Source organism: Ochotona princeps, chromosome 14 (genome assembly GCF_030435755.1).
Source record: "Ochotona princeps isolate mOchPri1 chromosome 14, mOchPri1.hap1, whole genome shotgun sequence".
Lineage (NCBI taxonomy): Eukaryota > Metazoa > Chordata > Mammalia > Lagomorpha > Ochotonidae > Ochotona > Ochotona princeps.
In genome coordinates, this window is record NC_080845.1 from 60,714,069 (window position 1) to 60,729,434 (window position 15,366).

The following is a 15,366-nucleotide window of genomic DNA, read 5'->3' on the forward strand; positions in this document are numbered from 1 at the left end:
AGGAATATGGCCTCAAATTAAATCTAAATATTCCAGCCAACCCGGGCTCTCAAACGAAGACCATCTCCAAGCTGCAGATCCCCGGCTGCTGTGCTTACAGGGTTCCCCCTAGCAACAAGGTCGCCATGGCAACACCCAGGCCTCACTGAGAAGCAAGTGAAGGGGAGCAGGCAGGGGGAGAATGCGCAGGAATTTCTCATTGAAACAATTGCAGCAGCTCTCCATGTGTCTAAGGGATGAATGCACTGTGCCGCCTTGTGTTTTTACATTTCCTTTTCCAAAGTGTGTGTGTGACAATCTTGCTTCCAGAGTTAAGTTCATATGCTTAACTATTTTGAATCTAAATCATGTTGTGGGTTTTGAAAAACGTGTTGGGGAAGCATTTGGTGACCAATGATCTTTTCTGGAATATGGAGAAGCATGCGTATTTCAGTGATTACTCAGGCATTAAAATCCTGCAGAGGGGCTGGTGACGGATGCATGAGGCAGAAGGGCTGTATGTGACAACTGTCTGTGCGGCAGGTTCAGCCAAGATTTCATGGAATTGGGTGTTCATGGGATGACTGTGTACCATTCATGCTTTTGTTCAAATACCAGATATAATGACATTACTTTTTGGGTTGATCCCAATTATCCCAAGTTAGGTGACTAGGTCAGTGCTTTAACCAACTAGTACTACCAGCCATTGTTTTAATCAAACTTTTTTTTGCTGCTTTGTTTCTTATCTCTTAAAATGTGTTTTATTTTATTTGAAAGAGTTACAGAAGGAAGGAGAAACAGAGAAAGAGATCAAGATCCTTCCATCTGCTAGTTCACTCCCCAAATGGCCACAGTGGACAAAGCTGAGTCCATCCAAAGCCAGGAGCCAGGAGCTTCGTCTCAGTCTCCTACATGGATGCAGGTGTCCATGGACTTGAGCCATCCTCCGCTGCTTTTCCAGGTCATAAGCAGGGAGCTGGTTCGGAAGTGGACTAGGACTGGTGCCCATATGGGATTCCAGTGCCATAGGTTGAAGCTTAGTCAGTAAATAGCATTATCCCTTTCCTTTTAATTAAAAAAAAAAGCTTTTGTTTTAGGGGTGATGGGGGGGGGGGAGAAAGAGAGAGAGAGAGAGAGAGAGAGAGAGAGAGAGAGCGAGCTTTCCTCTGTTGGTTCACTCCCTGAAATGTCTGCAACAAATGGGACTGGACCAGGGTCTAAGCTGGGAGCTGAGAACTCAGTGTGCCAGGAAACCAACCACTTAGGTGATCAGTTGCTGCCTCCAGGGTGTGTGGAATCTGGAGTGGAGCCAGCACTGGGACCTAGACACTCTGACACGAGGTGCAAGGGTCCCAACCCTTGTACTAAACACTTGCTCCTAGTATCAGCTTTCTGGATGTCCATGAGTTGGAAAACTCTAGGGCCACTATGGGAGTTTTCTTTTTCTTTTCTTTTTTTTTTTTTAAGACTTCTTATTTACTGATTTTAAAGTCAGAGTTGAGGGAGAGGGAGATGCTTCTATTGATCGGTTCACACCCCAGACGATCATATTGACTAGTGTTGTCCCAGGGTGAAGTCAGTAGCCGGAAGTTTCTTCCAAGCCTCCCATGTGGGTGGTAAGAGCCCAAGCACTTGGGGCACCATCTGCTGTTGTGTTCCCAGGAGCATCAGCAGGGAGCTGGGTCAGAAGTGGAGCAACCAGGACATGAACTGGTGCTTATCGGAGATGCTGGACTTTACCTGACACACCACAATGTCAGCCCAAAGAGATTTTGTTTGTGTTTAGAAAATGTTTGGTGCTTGTCTGAATCAGAACCAGAATAGTAGAATAGCATTCAGTGAACTATTCCTGGCTCTTTCAAATGAGGACCTGATGTGGATATCTTCGATGTAGAACTGTTGGTAGGTATACAAAACTGTAAAGAAAAAGATGCAGATTCTCCAGAAATGTCACCGTTGAGAAAGACCTGTTGTCAGATTTTGGAAACTTTTCTTGAGGTCTTGATTTTAAGCTTTTCTTTCTTTCTTTTTTTTTTTTTAAAGATTTTTTTTATTATTATTGGAAAGCTGGATATACAGAGAGGAGGAGAGACAGAGAGGAAGATCTTCCATCCGATGTTTCACTCCCCAAGTGAGCCGCAACAGGCCGGTGCTGCGCCGATCTGATGCCGGGAACCTGGAACCTCTTCCAGGTCTCCCACGCGGGTGCAGGGTCCCAAAGCTTTGGGCCGTCCTCGACTGCTTTCCCAGGCCACAAGCAGGGAGCTGGATGGGAAGTGGAGCTGCTGGGATTAGAACCAGCGCCCATATGGGATTCCGGGGCGTGTTAAAGGTGAGGACTTTAGCCACTAGGCCACGCCGCCGGGCCCAAGCTTTTCTTTATTGTAGTGACTATGGTCAACAACATTTAGGACACGCGTTCTTCAAGTACAAAGCAAAAAGATGTCAAACTCTTCAGCTAGGAAGGAAACTGAAGCGTAAATGATGCAGCTGATTAGACCTTCGGAGAGGTTGATTCCTTGATCTTGTCTATGTTGCAGACTTTCAGCCCTTTTCCTAGTTATTATGAAATAAATGTAATAGTCGAAGACTGCTAATTCCAGCACAGTAGTCAAGAAATGACGTCATTCAAGGTGTCCCTGAGTGGATGGATGTAAACAGGATATGTATACACTGTGTAATTTTATTCAGTTATAAAATGCATGTGAGCCTTTCTCTGGCAACAGCATGGATAAAACAGAAGGAAAGTCACCCTGTGAAGAATCAGTCTTTCTTTGTTCTCTGTTTCTGCTTCTGCTACCCTTTCCTGCCTGTAATATCACGTTCCTCTGCTCAGCTCCATGGAGCACCCATGTCATTTTGTAGAATGAGGTGTTGTCTGCTTCAAGAATCAAACAATTCAACTCGATCTTTAAATGAATTGGTTGAAATTTTGTGGTTCGGTGTAGACACAAATCACAACCCCCCTCTATAGCAACGCAAATGTACACAATCCGTTCCATGTTCCATACACTTCTCCAGGTGATTTTTCCTGCAGTTCAGCCACTGGGACTAGGGTTTCCAGGGAAGAGTTGAACTCAGGTATACCTGAGGACCAGGCTGGAAGAGTGCCCTCAATCTTAGGTTGTGTTGTGGGGCTGCTGGGTCAGCCTGAAGTATGGAGTCCTGGCACATTTAAATTTTTAAAAAATTTATTATTTTATTTTGATAATCTTTACATAGTTGATTAGGGCACAAGGGGTCAGGGGCTACAGGAAAGTGGATAAGACCATTGTTGGTACACAGCTCTTTGTTTGCAGTCACTTGTGCCACTCCCTCCAGAGAGTTCCAGGTCTGGGTTCTTATGTTAGACTTCCACCATGGTCACTGTAGCCCAGCTCCTGGCTCACCACTCTTCACCTCCTGTGATACCGTGCTGAGGCTGCACTGTTGTCTGTACAACCTTTCTCCCACTTCTGGTTTGAGCAGTTCCCAGGATTAGGGAGACACACCAGGTGTCCTATATAGCTAAGTTGTTGTTGGTGCAGATCTTGCCAGAACCTGGTGGCCATTAGGTTTGAGGGCCACACGGAATTATTTTGACCATATGATGCCAAAGTCTGTATTATTTTCCCTGTGGGATTAGTGCACTAAGATCAGTGAGTTTGTTCCCAGCTCAGTGCATGCACAGCTCACTGTTGTCGCTGCTGTCTTAAAGCCTTTACCACACTGTACAAAATGACGCCTTATGTACCACTACTGATTTCTCGATCTGATTTCCAGCAGGCCTGAGGGCTACCTGAACCTGTATTAGGTGGAACCTGTAGGATGCCACGTTGTTGCAGTTCACTGAGCCAGAAATTAGTTTAATCCCAGATCAGTGCATGCACAGTCCTGTTCCATAGTTGGCAGGTCCTGACTCAGCTCTAGGGGCGGACTGTGTGGTGAAATCTACCTTGTTCCCTCTCTGCCCGTCTGGGATCTGCTGCTCTGTTTCTGCTCCTGGTCAAATCAAATAGACGAGCAGGACGAGTAGTTCTTTGGGTTCACCTCCTGAACACCTGGAGAACTCTTTCCACCTTGTTGCTGGTATAGTTCTGGCTGCTGCTGTAATTCAGATTACTGCTCGCTGAATGCCGCTGGGGTATTGGTCACTGCAACACCACACCATTGTGTCTGCCATTTTCCTGTGTCTGTCAGTCTCCAGGTACCTCTTTGCTGTCATTCTGTCCTCTCCTATGTCCTGGAATGTGCCCTCTCTGCTTCATCGTGGCGAATGCTTCTCTGTCTGTTTAAACACTTCTTTACCCTATTCTGCCATTTTGATTCTCAGTTTTCCAATCTCCCCTTTTCCTTACATATTTGGGGAAAGTGGAGAGAGAAGGGGAGAGAGTCTCTCCTAGCAACACAACCACACCAGTATCCGGGAATTCTGGGAAGGACACCCAATGTCATCCCAGCTTCCCCAATGTGGAGCATCTTCCAAGATACTGCTTAAGTGGTTTTGATAGTTCTGAGATGCTGTTGATTTCATTGCTCCAAGATTGAGGAATCCTTCCAAGGTTCATTGGCTGACATAGTCCACCTTAGAGTCTCAGTTCACTCAGATACTTTTCTGGGGACCTGTTCAGTTTGTTCTGTCCTTTATGGAACTAGATGTCCTCTGCAGGTCTCAATGAACTGGTTGCCATTTTCCCCCTGAGTATCTGGGCGTGCTCTCCACTGCACAGGCCTGAGCAACTGTGGAGGCCCAGTTCTGACACATTCACTCAACAGACCACACATCATGTGATTTTCACTGTGGTTGGAGATCTGAGTCCAGTGATCCAGTTTGGGGTTCCCCAAAGAAACTGTGCCAGAGTTGACCCAGACCTGGTTCCTGTGTGTGTCAACCAGTGTGGGGTGCAGTTCAGTCCATCACCCACATCAGCCTACACACACACTGGTGGTTGCAGTTGCTGGGCTGGTTCTTGCTTCATTCCTGTCTCTTACATAAACCAATGGATGCTGCAGCCCAGTCTAATCCTGCCCGCCACACACTTACCCTCACACATACCAGTGGGAGTTGCAGCGCAGTCAAAACCACCCCTAAACCCCCCCACTGGGCCTGACCCCAGACCAGGTTCCTGTGCATGCCAGATGTGCAGTCGACTGGTCCAGTCTGTCCTACATTCTATTCAGCTCTCTTACACATTAATGGGCATTGTAATCTACACAACCGACTCCACTATCCAGCCCACACACATGCTGGCAGGTGTCACATACTGTCTAGCCAGATCCTTCCCCAGCCCTGGTTCTCATGCTCACCAACTGCTTGCAGCCCATCAGAGGGGTATCCATAGTAACCCTTCTGGGCCCACTCCCAGTCCTGGGACTTTCACTTTCTGTCGTGGCTAGCTGAGCCGGCATAGTAGGCACGGCAAAAAGCACCTACACAAGGAGACCATGATGGTGTTAGAAGTGCTGGGAGCCGTCTGCTCCTAAGCCTCTTTATTACCATATTATATCCTCTTCCCCCCAAAGCCCATTAACAGGACAATAGGACGCCAAAGAGTCTGCAAAGGGCAGGTGCTACTGCCGTAGGCCCGATTCCTGAGTGCTCAGCTTAAGGAATGTAAATCAACTCCTCAGTCCACAACAACTTTCCATGTGGTTCTGTGCTCTAGTGTGACAAGATTTTTCCCCACTACTGGTACTACCAGTACTTGCCAGCTGATACTATGGAAAAGCCCAACCGGCCTGCACTTACTCTGGCTCATGCATGCACCAGTAGATATAGCCCAGCCAGACTCTCTGGCTAACCCAACTCACAGGCAGGCTAACTGGTTCTGTAGTCCTATCCAACAAGGTGCCCCCCAATCGCAGTCCTCACGCCCACCTGTAGGGGCAGCATCCCAGTAGCAAAGTCCCCAGAGCTCCCCTGTTGGTCTCGCTCTCCATCCCAGGTGTGCTGGTGGCAGCTGTGGCCCAGACTGGCACGGCCCACCTCAGCTTGGCAACCACCAGTGGGTGCTGCAGCCTAGCCCAGCCCAGCCAGTCTCCAGTCATGGCCCTCATCTGAAGTAGCTGATATTTTGGCCCAGCCCGGCCTGTCCTGCATCCTGTCCTGGTTCTCATATTTGCCAGTAGGTGTTATGAACTGGCCCAGCCTGGACTATCCCCAGACCTGACCCACACGTGTACTGGAAGGTACTATAACCTGGCCTGGGCTGGGCTGCTCCCAGCCTTGGTTTTTGTGCTCATCTGCAGCAACTGTATCGTGACAGAGTAAGTTCCCCAAGCTCCTCTATCAGGTCTCCTCCCTGTGGCAGATCTTGTGCACACTGGGTGGGTCCTTGGTCTAGAATGACTTAGCCTACCTCCTGTCCTGGCAGGAACACTAGCCTTGCGCATCCAGCCCACATCCATTCCTACTCTTACTGCTGAGTGCTACAGCCCAGCCATGCCTGGAATTCCGAACTCGGCTGGAGCTGGACTCCGGCAGGTGATGTGAACTTGTTCAGCCTGGTTTGCCCCTGACCTATGCCAAATGTATGCCAGTGGGTATCTTTCTCTGGCCTGGTCTGGACTGCTCCCTATCATGGTTCTTGTGTTCACCTGTAGGGACTGTGTCACAATAGAGGAGTTGCCCAGGCTCCTCCATCAGAACCTCTCCCAGTGCCAGATCTCACGTATACCAGTGGGTCCATGGGCCTATTTAGCCCACCTCCTGTCCTAGCAGGAACAGTGACCTTTCCTGACTGGCCTTCAACCCATTCTGGTTCTTACTGTTGGATGTTTCAGCCCAGCCATGGCTCGTCCATACCCACATACAGCTCACACATGGCTCAGTAGGGGGAGAGGCCCAGGCTAGTCCATTCTACATCTACCCAGGTTCTCTAGAGCACCAGATGGTGCTGGAGTCTAGCCTGCCTCAGTGTGCCCAGTCCCAGTCCACACTTGTGCCAAGGGAGACTGCAGCCATATCCAGACCAGAACGCAGCCCCTACTTCAGCCCCTGCACTCTCCCATGGGAACACCAACCCAGCAAGGATGTACTCTCATAGCTCCCCAACCAAGTCTATTCCCAGCCCTAGATTATGCGTGTGCCAGTGGTTACTCTGACTCAGTTGGCTTAGCCCCTCACCTGTCTTAGCCTTTGTCTTTGCTGATGTGGCAGAGTATCCCTGGCTCATGCAGACCAATCGGTGTAAAAGCCTAGTTCGGCATGACCTGTGCTCCATCCTGATTTCTATTCTTCCTTGTGAGTTGAGTTTGCTTGGCCCTGCCTGGTCCGCCCCCTTCCCATTGCAGCTTGGCTCACCCCACATCCTATTTTAGGATGCACATTCGGGTGCTGCTGCCTTGACCTGCCCAGACTGCTGTTGGTTCCTTTACCAGTAAGTGATGGCAGGTTCCATGGTCACACCTAGCTTAGCCCATCGCCACCCCAGCTCGCGAGCTAACCTGCGGGACTTGTATTTCCACAGGGTTGGGCCCACACTTCCCCCACAGAATTGACCCTGCCAAGTGTGACCCATCCACTGTTCCACCACTCAGTCAGGTACTGGTGCCTAGCTCTGCCAGACAGGGCCCCATCCATAGCTTTGGTGTGGACTGGTGTGTGACAGTCAGTGATGCTCTATGCTAACAGCCCATCTCAGGATTCCCATTTGGGCTGCTGAATCAGTCTGGCCTAAATAAATCTTAAGGGCGTTCCCCTCCAAACCACCAGGTCTCAGTCCCCATGCTTGCCAGAAAGTTCCGTGACTCCATTGCTGGGAATCACCCAGAATTCATCTCTCACCTACACTCACACTGGCCTTATCCATGGATGTCCCTAGGCAGCAATTACATATCCTAAAACCCTAGAGCTTTCTGCCGGGTGGCCAGCAGGAAGAGCCCAAAGCCTAGGACTCGGTAACCGCCTGGCAGCAGTGACCATGGCCTAAGTTCCTAGTGTTGGGTCTGGCCTGGCTGGGGCACCCCCCCACAACCGCCACACTGCAGGGGGCTTCTTTTGCCCCAACCCCACGGCCGAACACTGCCCAAACTCTTCCTGCTGTAACATGATAGCAGCAGGGCAGAGCCAGGGCCTTAAACCAGTTCCCATATTTCCCTCATGCTGTACTTACCCTGAGGGAAGAGATCATTCGGGCCTGGAGAAAGCTGAGTGCATGAGTATTTCATTAGACACTTTTTTTTTGCCAGAAGATTTCTAGCGGTGGAGATGTGAGATAGATAAGTGAACTGTGTTTGATCTTTAAAGATACCAAACTGGGCCCGATGTGGTAGCCTAGTGGCGAAAATCCTCTCTTTGCACACGTTGGCATCTCATATGGGTGCCAGTTCATGTTCTGCCCAGCAGCGCCACTTCCCATCCAGCTCCCTGCTTGTGGCCTGGGAAAGCAGTTGAGGACAGCCCAAAGCTTTGGGACCCTGCACCCATGAAGGAGATCTGGAAGAAGCTCCTGGCTCCTGACTTCAGATTGGTGCAGCTCTGGCCATTGTGGCTGCTTGGGGAGTGAATCATCGGATGGAAGATCTTCCTCTTTTTATATCTCACTTTCCAATAAAAATTAAAATAAATCTTAAAAAAAATCTCAAACTGTTTCCCAAAATGGTTGTGCGATTTGTGTTCCCACCAGGTTAAATTTTAACTGAGCCAGCTGTGTGTCCTCTTGCCCTAACGAATCATGAGAGGGACGCCCCACCTCCGAGCATAGAGCGCCCACAGTGACACTGCCTGCAGATTCCGACGAAGCATCTGATTGCCAACAGGTAGAGTTCTTTGTGCCAATGTCGATCGAATCAGCCATTAGATTGGCAACCACGCAACATGCAGAGATTGTCCTAACAAAGTTCACTCAGTAGGTCTGTTCACTTAGCTATCTGGACACAATATACTGCAACAGTCCCTACGGGCAAGACCACAAAGATAGAAAGCTGTCAATATCAGAGTTTTAAAGGAGAATCATTTTTCCCCCCGGTGGAGTTTTGATGGTGACTCCTGCCCTGCAAACCCAATCTCTGGGCTAATGTTATGTGTGTGCTGCATCCAACGTGTCCATGACACTGCGTCACGAACAATAGCTGTGCCCAGCCTAGCTCTGCCTGATTCTCATGCCCTGGCATCAATGACTTTCAATTAAGCTGTGGAATTAACTGATTCCCTGGGAGTTTATAATATGTCCTGATCTCCAAATCTGTGCTATGCAATATTGTAAGGTTGTGTGAAAAGGGGTACCCACTTCTATGAGTCTTTGAACAATGCCGTGCCTTAGATATGGTTTTTAAGTGTTCCCCCAAAGCATCTTTTGTTGAAGTTAATCCCCCATGTGATGAAGAGGGTGGAAACATTGTCCAACCATGGTTTCTAGAGGTGGATCCCTTTGGGATTAGAAAGGACATCAGAGACAACGCCTGTGACTGATCTTGGAGGCTTCGTCAGAAGTGGCAGTGAGACCCAAGGGTCCACACACTGCCCATGTCTCACCACCTGTGGACTCTGGCAGCAAGCCATCACCAGAGGCTGCCTGTTTGCCTTGGGCTAGGACATGGGACACAGTATCTATTTCTCGTCGATCATTGACCCAGCCTCTGGTGTTTTCTTCATAGTGATCCAGAATGGCCTCATGGGCATATGTGCACTGGCCTCTGCTCTCCATAGCCCTTGATGGGGACCCAGGAATCATCCGAGTCGTCTCACTACAGCCAATGGCACTTTGCTCTTTCCACCCAGGTACTTGGTCGCGCTGCATAGGTTGGTCATTCACAGCTCAGCCTGTCAGTCTCTCCATGCATAAATCAGGTAATAGAAGTGCCTACATGTGAAGAAACACTGGAAAGGCTCTTAGAAGATTCCCAGGCAAGTATTCCTACGTGTGATTCTCTTTTCTTTCTTTATCATTTTTTTTGCAGATTTATTTATTTTTATTTGAACGGCATATTTTATGTATAGAGAGAGGAGAGATAGAGAAGGTCTTTCATTCGGTGGGTCACTGCTCAAATAGTTGCAATGGCCAGGAACTGAGCTGATTCCAAGCTGGAGCTGGGAGTTTCTTCCAGGTCTCCCACCCAAGACTTGGGACATCCTCTGCTGCCTTAGCAGGGAGCTGGACTGGCAGTGAAGCAGCCGAGGGATGAGCTGGCACCCGTATGGGATGCTGGGGCCACAGGGTAGAGGATTAGCGTGCTGTGCCACTGGGCTAGACCCTTGCTGTAACTCTTATTTTGAGGGATTCTTGGTTTAAATTGCTGGCGTCCTTCCTAGGAAGTTCGCCAGGTGTTTCCTGGAGTGTGTAGCTAGTTGGGAGCTCTGCGGGGGGAATGAGCTCATGTCAGAGCCTTCTCAGAGTACCAGGAAGACTCCGCAGCACAAATGTATCCAGAGCTTGTCTCCATAGCCCTCTCAAGGCTTGCCACCTCGCGATTCCCCAAATGCTGGGCTGTGCTGTCTGCTCCGGAACAATTCAGTTCAGCTTTTGATATGGGATCAGAGTTATGCACAGTGGCTGAGTGATCCACAAACGTGGGAACCCATCAGGTGGCTTTGTGGTCATCTAGGAGCCACCCACACACCTGCTGAGTCAGAAATCTTGGACAGGGCCCCAGGGCTGTGTGTGCAGCCAGGCAACTGGGAGCTTTCTCAGGGTTGAGAACCACAGAATGCGGGCAGCTTCTTGGTTTGTGCTGAAGCATGAAGCCTCAGCAGTCTTCCCTTTGTGTGACCTTCCAGTAGAGCAGAGAGCTTCCCAGCGTGTCAGCTTCCGGATCAGCGCCTGTGTGCCTGCTGCTGAGTCTGTGTGACAGAGAGGAGGGCACCAATATAGGCTTTGCATAATGTGTAAAACATGATTCATCATGAGTCCATAGGAGGAGCTAACATATACCATGGATATATTTAAATATTACATAGGTATAGCCTGTACATTAGTATCCACACATATCTATAAATCATAACAGATCCATTTGAAAGAGAAATAGTATATATAACATACACAAGTATTCTACCAATAGAGATTTAAAACATATCAGTGTATGTAATTATGTATAACCACAATGTAACAATGTACAGTTTATCCATGTGAAAGAGAAATAATTAATATAGTTAATATAAGTATTATACCAATATGGGTTATATGAATATATTTGCATATATACTTATGTATAAACCAATGCACATTCTGTTACATAACTTGCAGATTCTTACATAATATACTGTGATTACATTACACATAAATCTATGTGTGCTAAAATATTTATCTAAAAAGATAAAATGATAAATATTTGAAGACTATAGGGAAAATGCGCAGTTTGGCAGAAGTAATTTAGTCAAAAATAGCTAAAACCACTACAATAAATACAGAGAAGCAAATCTGAAGTTCAAAATGATGTCATTTAAATATTATTTCTTGACAGAGAAAAAGAGAGACAGAGAGAGACAGTGAAAAGCTGAGAGGGAGAGCTATCACCCAACTGGTGGTGCACCTGCCAAAAGCCTGTGTTAGGCTGGAGCAGACGGGGAGGAGGGGGAGAGGGGACTGTGCCAAGCTCAGCCAGGAGCGTGGAACTGAGTCTGGAGCCCTGAGTTGGGTGGCAGGATCCCAAGTACTTCGATCATTACCCGCTGCCTTCCTTTAATAGGGAGCTGAAATCCAGAGCAGAGCCACGACTCAAGCCCAGGTACTCCGATATGCCATGTAGACATTGCAAGCGGCATCTCACCTGCTGCGTTGAACGTCTGTCCTGTGAGCCCTCACGGGTGTAGGTGTGGGTGACAGTCAGCAGGGCTCAAGTGCACGGGCAGGCCGCTCTCACTGAACCCTGGTAGAACTCAGAGCTCTTGGTTTGGACCTGATCAGTGGACAGAAATCTTACACTCCCTCTGCTGTGTGAGAGCCACTGACCCTTCCCTGAGTAACCTCACAGCCATTCCAGAAGGGGCCTCACTGGCAGCTATGAAAACAGCAAAAATAATGAAACTCAAAGCTGCTGAGGTCCCAAGGAAATGAATATGCTACTGGTGATGACTGCAGGCAAAAAAACCTGGTGAAACCTTCAGCAGCACGATCAAGAGTTACAGAGAAGTCCACCCCCCGGGGGATTGTAGCGAGAAACATTGTAACAGACATACTATCAGCCTTCTGTGCAAAGGCTTTCACTGTGGCCTTGCTGACTACATTAGGAAAGGCCAAGGTGTGCATCCACTGGGGCGGGTGTAAGAGAACGGAACTCGCCTCAGCTGCACGGACTGTTAGTCACTAAATGTGTTCGTGAAGACGATTAAATTCAGAGACTCTAAAACAGGTCTCTTAGAGGAAGAAGGAGGAACACGAGTTTGTCTCTACATCAACTACATATGCGTATAGTCAAGGCACTGAAAGCAATGTGAATTCTCATTAAGATATTTCTGAGTGAATTAGTTCTTCTTTAGGAAAAGCTATACTTTACTATTTGACCAATAAAATGAGTCTCCTACATCTGAGATCCATAAGAAGTCCCTGGAAAATGTGTCTTATGAGACAAGTATGCATGGGTTCCACTTTTTTTTTTTTTTTTGCACTAAAATAAATTGCACTTTGAATTCCATTTCTATGGGCTTTCAGGAGTGTCCTCATGTTTTAACCAGGCAAATGTTTCTAAGCAGGTGACAGCCTCCTATGTCCCTGATAGAATGCACATCCCTGGGATTCTCTCCCTGTGTTTCTGAGGGACTGTCTGCCTGCATTCTTCTGCTTGAAATGAGGGATTGTTTTCTCTTGTGCATCTGTTCCAAGTGTGTTGAAGCCTTCTCCTGCCTCTTCATCTTCCCTGCATGTCCGTTGCATTCTCTGGGGTGTACTTTGTCCCCTTTCTGTGTGTAAAGTAGGAAGAGACTTGCTGATTTCCCCAATCATAACAAAACATCTCTTGCTGAGCTCACGTGTGTGCTGTGCTGGGCCTCCTGGTCACCATGGCAACAGTGTGAGGGGGGTGGTAGGCTGCATTGTTATTCTCCCTCCATGGAGGTGGGAGCTGAGCAGCCACAGAGCCTTCTTATAGGGTCGTTCCTGTGGGGATGCCAGGTCAGGCTGGCTTTGGTGGAGCCGGAATGAGGATGCCCCTTCTTATAGGGTCGTTCCTGTGGGGATGCTAGGTCAAGCTGGCTTTGGTGGGATCCGCTGCTCTGCCACCTGCTAGTTGAGTGTCTCTGTGAAGTCACTGAGCTTTTCCTGGCCTCAACGGCCTCACCTATGAAAGGGGGTAACACTAGGACTGGCTAGGTCAGGTTCTGAAGCTGAGAAGTACCCAAGATGCAGCAAGAGGTTACCTCTGAGGAATTGCGTTTTCTGTCACACAACTCACGAAGGCTGGGGGGGGGGGGGGCTGGGTGAAGGACAGTACTCTGCACTTGAGAAATAAACATAATACTTGCACCAGTGGAACGAGCTGTTCTTCCTGCTGGCAGAGGCTCCAGACCAGCCCTGTGAAGGCCTGCCACCACAGGCGTCCTTGTATAAGGAACTCTTCTTGATGCTGAATGGTTGGGTCCCACTGATTGGTGACCTTTTTCAGAACCTCCCTTACCCTATAGATATTCCCACACCCAGTCCTATCCCCTCCCCTCTACCACACTGGGAAGTGACTGTGTGGTCACTGAGAGGTCCGGAGAACAGATCTGCAGCTCAATATCAGGAACTCTTGCTCTTGTTGCTTCTTTTCTTTCTTTTTAAAGATTTATTCTATATATATATATATATATATATATATATATATATATATTTTTTTTTTTTTTTTTTTTTTTTTTTTTTGCAAAGTCGGATATACAGAGAGGAGGAGAGACAGAAAGGAAGATCTTCCTACCAATGATTCACTCCCCAAGTGAAAGCAACGACCGGTGATGTGATGATCTGAAGCCAGGAGCCAGGAACTTCTTCCACGTCTTCCATGCGGGTGCAGGGTCCCAAGGCATTGGGCCGTCCTTGATTGCCTTCCCAGCCACAGGCAGGGAGCTGGATGGGAAGTGGAGCCGCCAGGATTAGAACTGGCGGCCCTATGGGATCCCAGCACATTCAAGGCAAGCACTGTAGCTGCTAGGCCACCATGCTGGGCCCTGTTGCTGCTTTTCCAAACCCCTGCTCTCATTCATTGTTCCCCTTGAGCTTGGCTCTCTCATGACCCCTTCTGATGGGGCTTCTCCTTCTCCCACTTGTGCATTAGGGGATGTCAGTAGGAGCCTTTTGCTTCCCTTTCATCCACTCCTCTGTTATTCTTATTCAAAAGGTCCTGGCTGCATCTCCCGCCAACATGGGGCTTGAGAACTCTGGGCCTGAGCTTGGTTCTCTGGTGGCCACGGCTGTGTTTCTCCCTCCCCCGTCCCATACCCCAGTCCCAACGCCTGCTAGTCTACGTTCTTCACACCTTCCCTTGTTTGCCTTCACCCTTGAATAAACCCCCCACCTAACAATTCACCCTCTTTCTTCATAGGCCTCGGCAGAGAAGCATGTACAGAGAAAACCACACCTCTTTTGTCAAGGACAGCCCCCGATTTGTGGCAGTTCCTTCTCTTGTCTGACTCTCAGTATCTCCACCCTCTTCAGCAGATATTCTTGTTGCAGGGTGCGAGATCACACCAGACATGTCTAAGGTTTATTAAGGAGTCTTTATTAATCAAGCTTGAAGACAACAGAGCACAATAGCAAATTACAAATCCATACCGCAATCCACCTAATCATAATCCAACCAATCATAATCCCAAAAGAAACAAGTGGTCATCATCCTTAAGTCCATCCATTAAGCTCAAAACCTATGTCCCAGCTTCCCCAACAATATATGTTATCCTAAGAGACATGCAACAAATAACCTGGACACACTCACAAAGAACCTGGACACACTCACAAATAACCTGGACACACTCACAAAGAACCTGGACACACTCACAAAGAACCTGGACACACTCACAAAGAACCTGGACACACTCACAAAGAACCAGGACACACTTACAAAGCTGCAGACATTCACCTTTCCCTGGCTTCTCTGCCCACATTCCACTACTGCTAGGCCTCACCCCTCCTGGAACTCCAGATAGTACACAGACCAGAAACAACATTATTATAACCATTGCTCTATCTAAGCAGCACACAGGGACCATGCTCAGGGGATTACCTGTCCTGGGTCAGCCAAGAGTCGAGGTGGCAGAGTAACAGAAGCACCTGGCCAGAAAGAGAGTGAGCGCCCCTGCTTCATGGGCCTTTTAAAGGGGCTTGTGAGGGGAGTGGTTACACAACAATGCAATACTGTCCCCTCTCAGTTGATAGGTGAGTCACAGGTGGGCAGGAGCGAATACCTAAGTGTTGTGGGCTAAAGAGTTCATTAGTGCTTGTTAGGATGGGCAGGAACAGGAACTGGGCTTATAGCTAAAAACACCTAGACTAATTGGACTTCCAA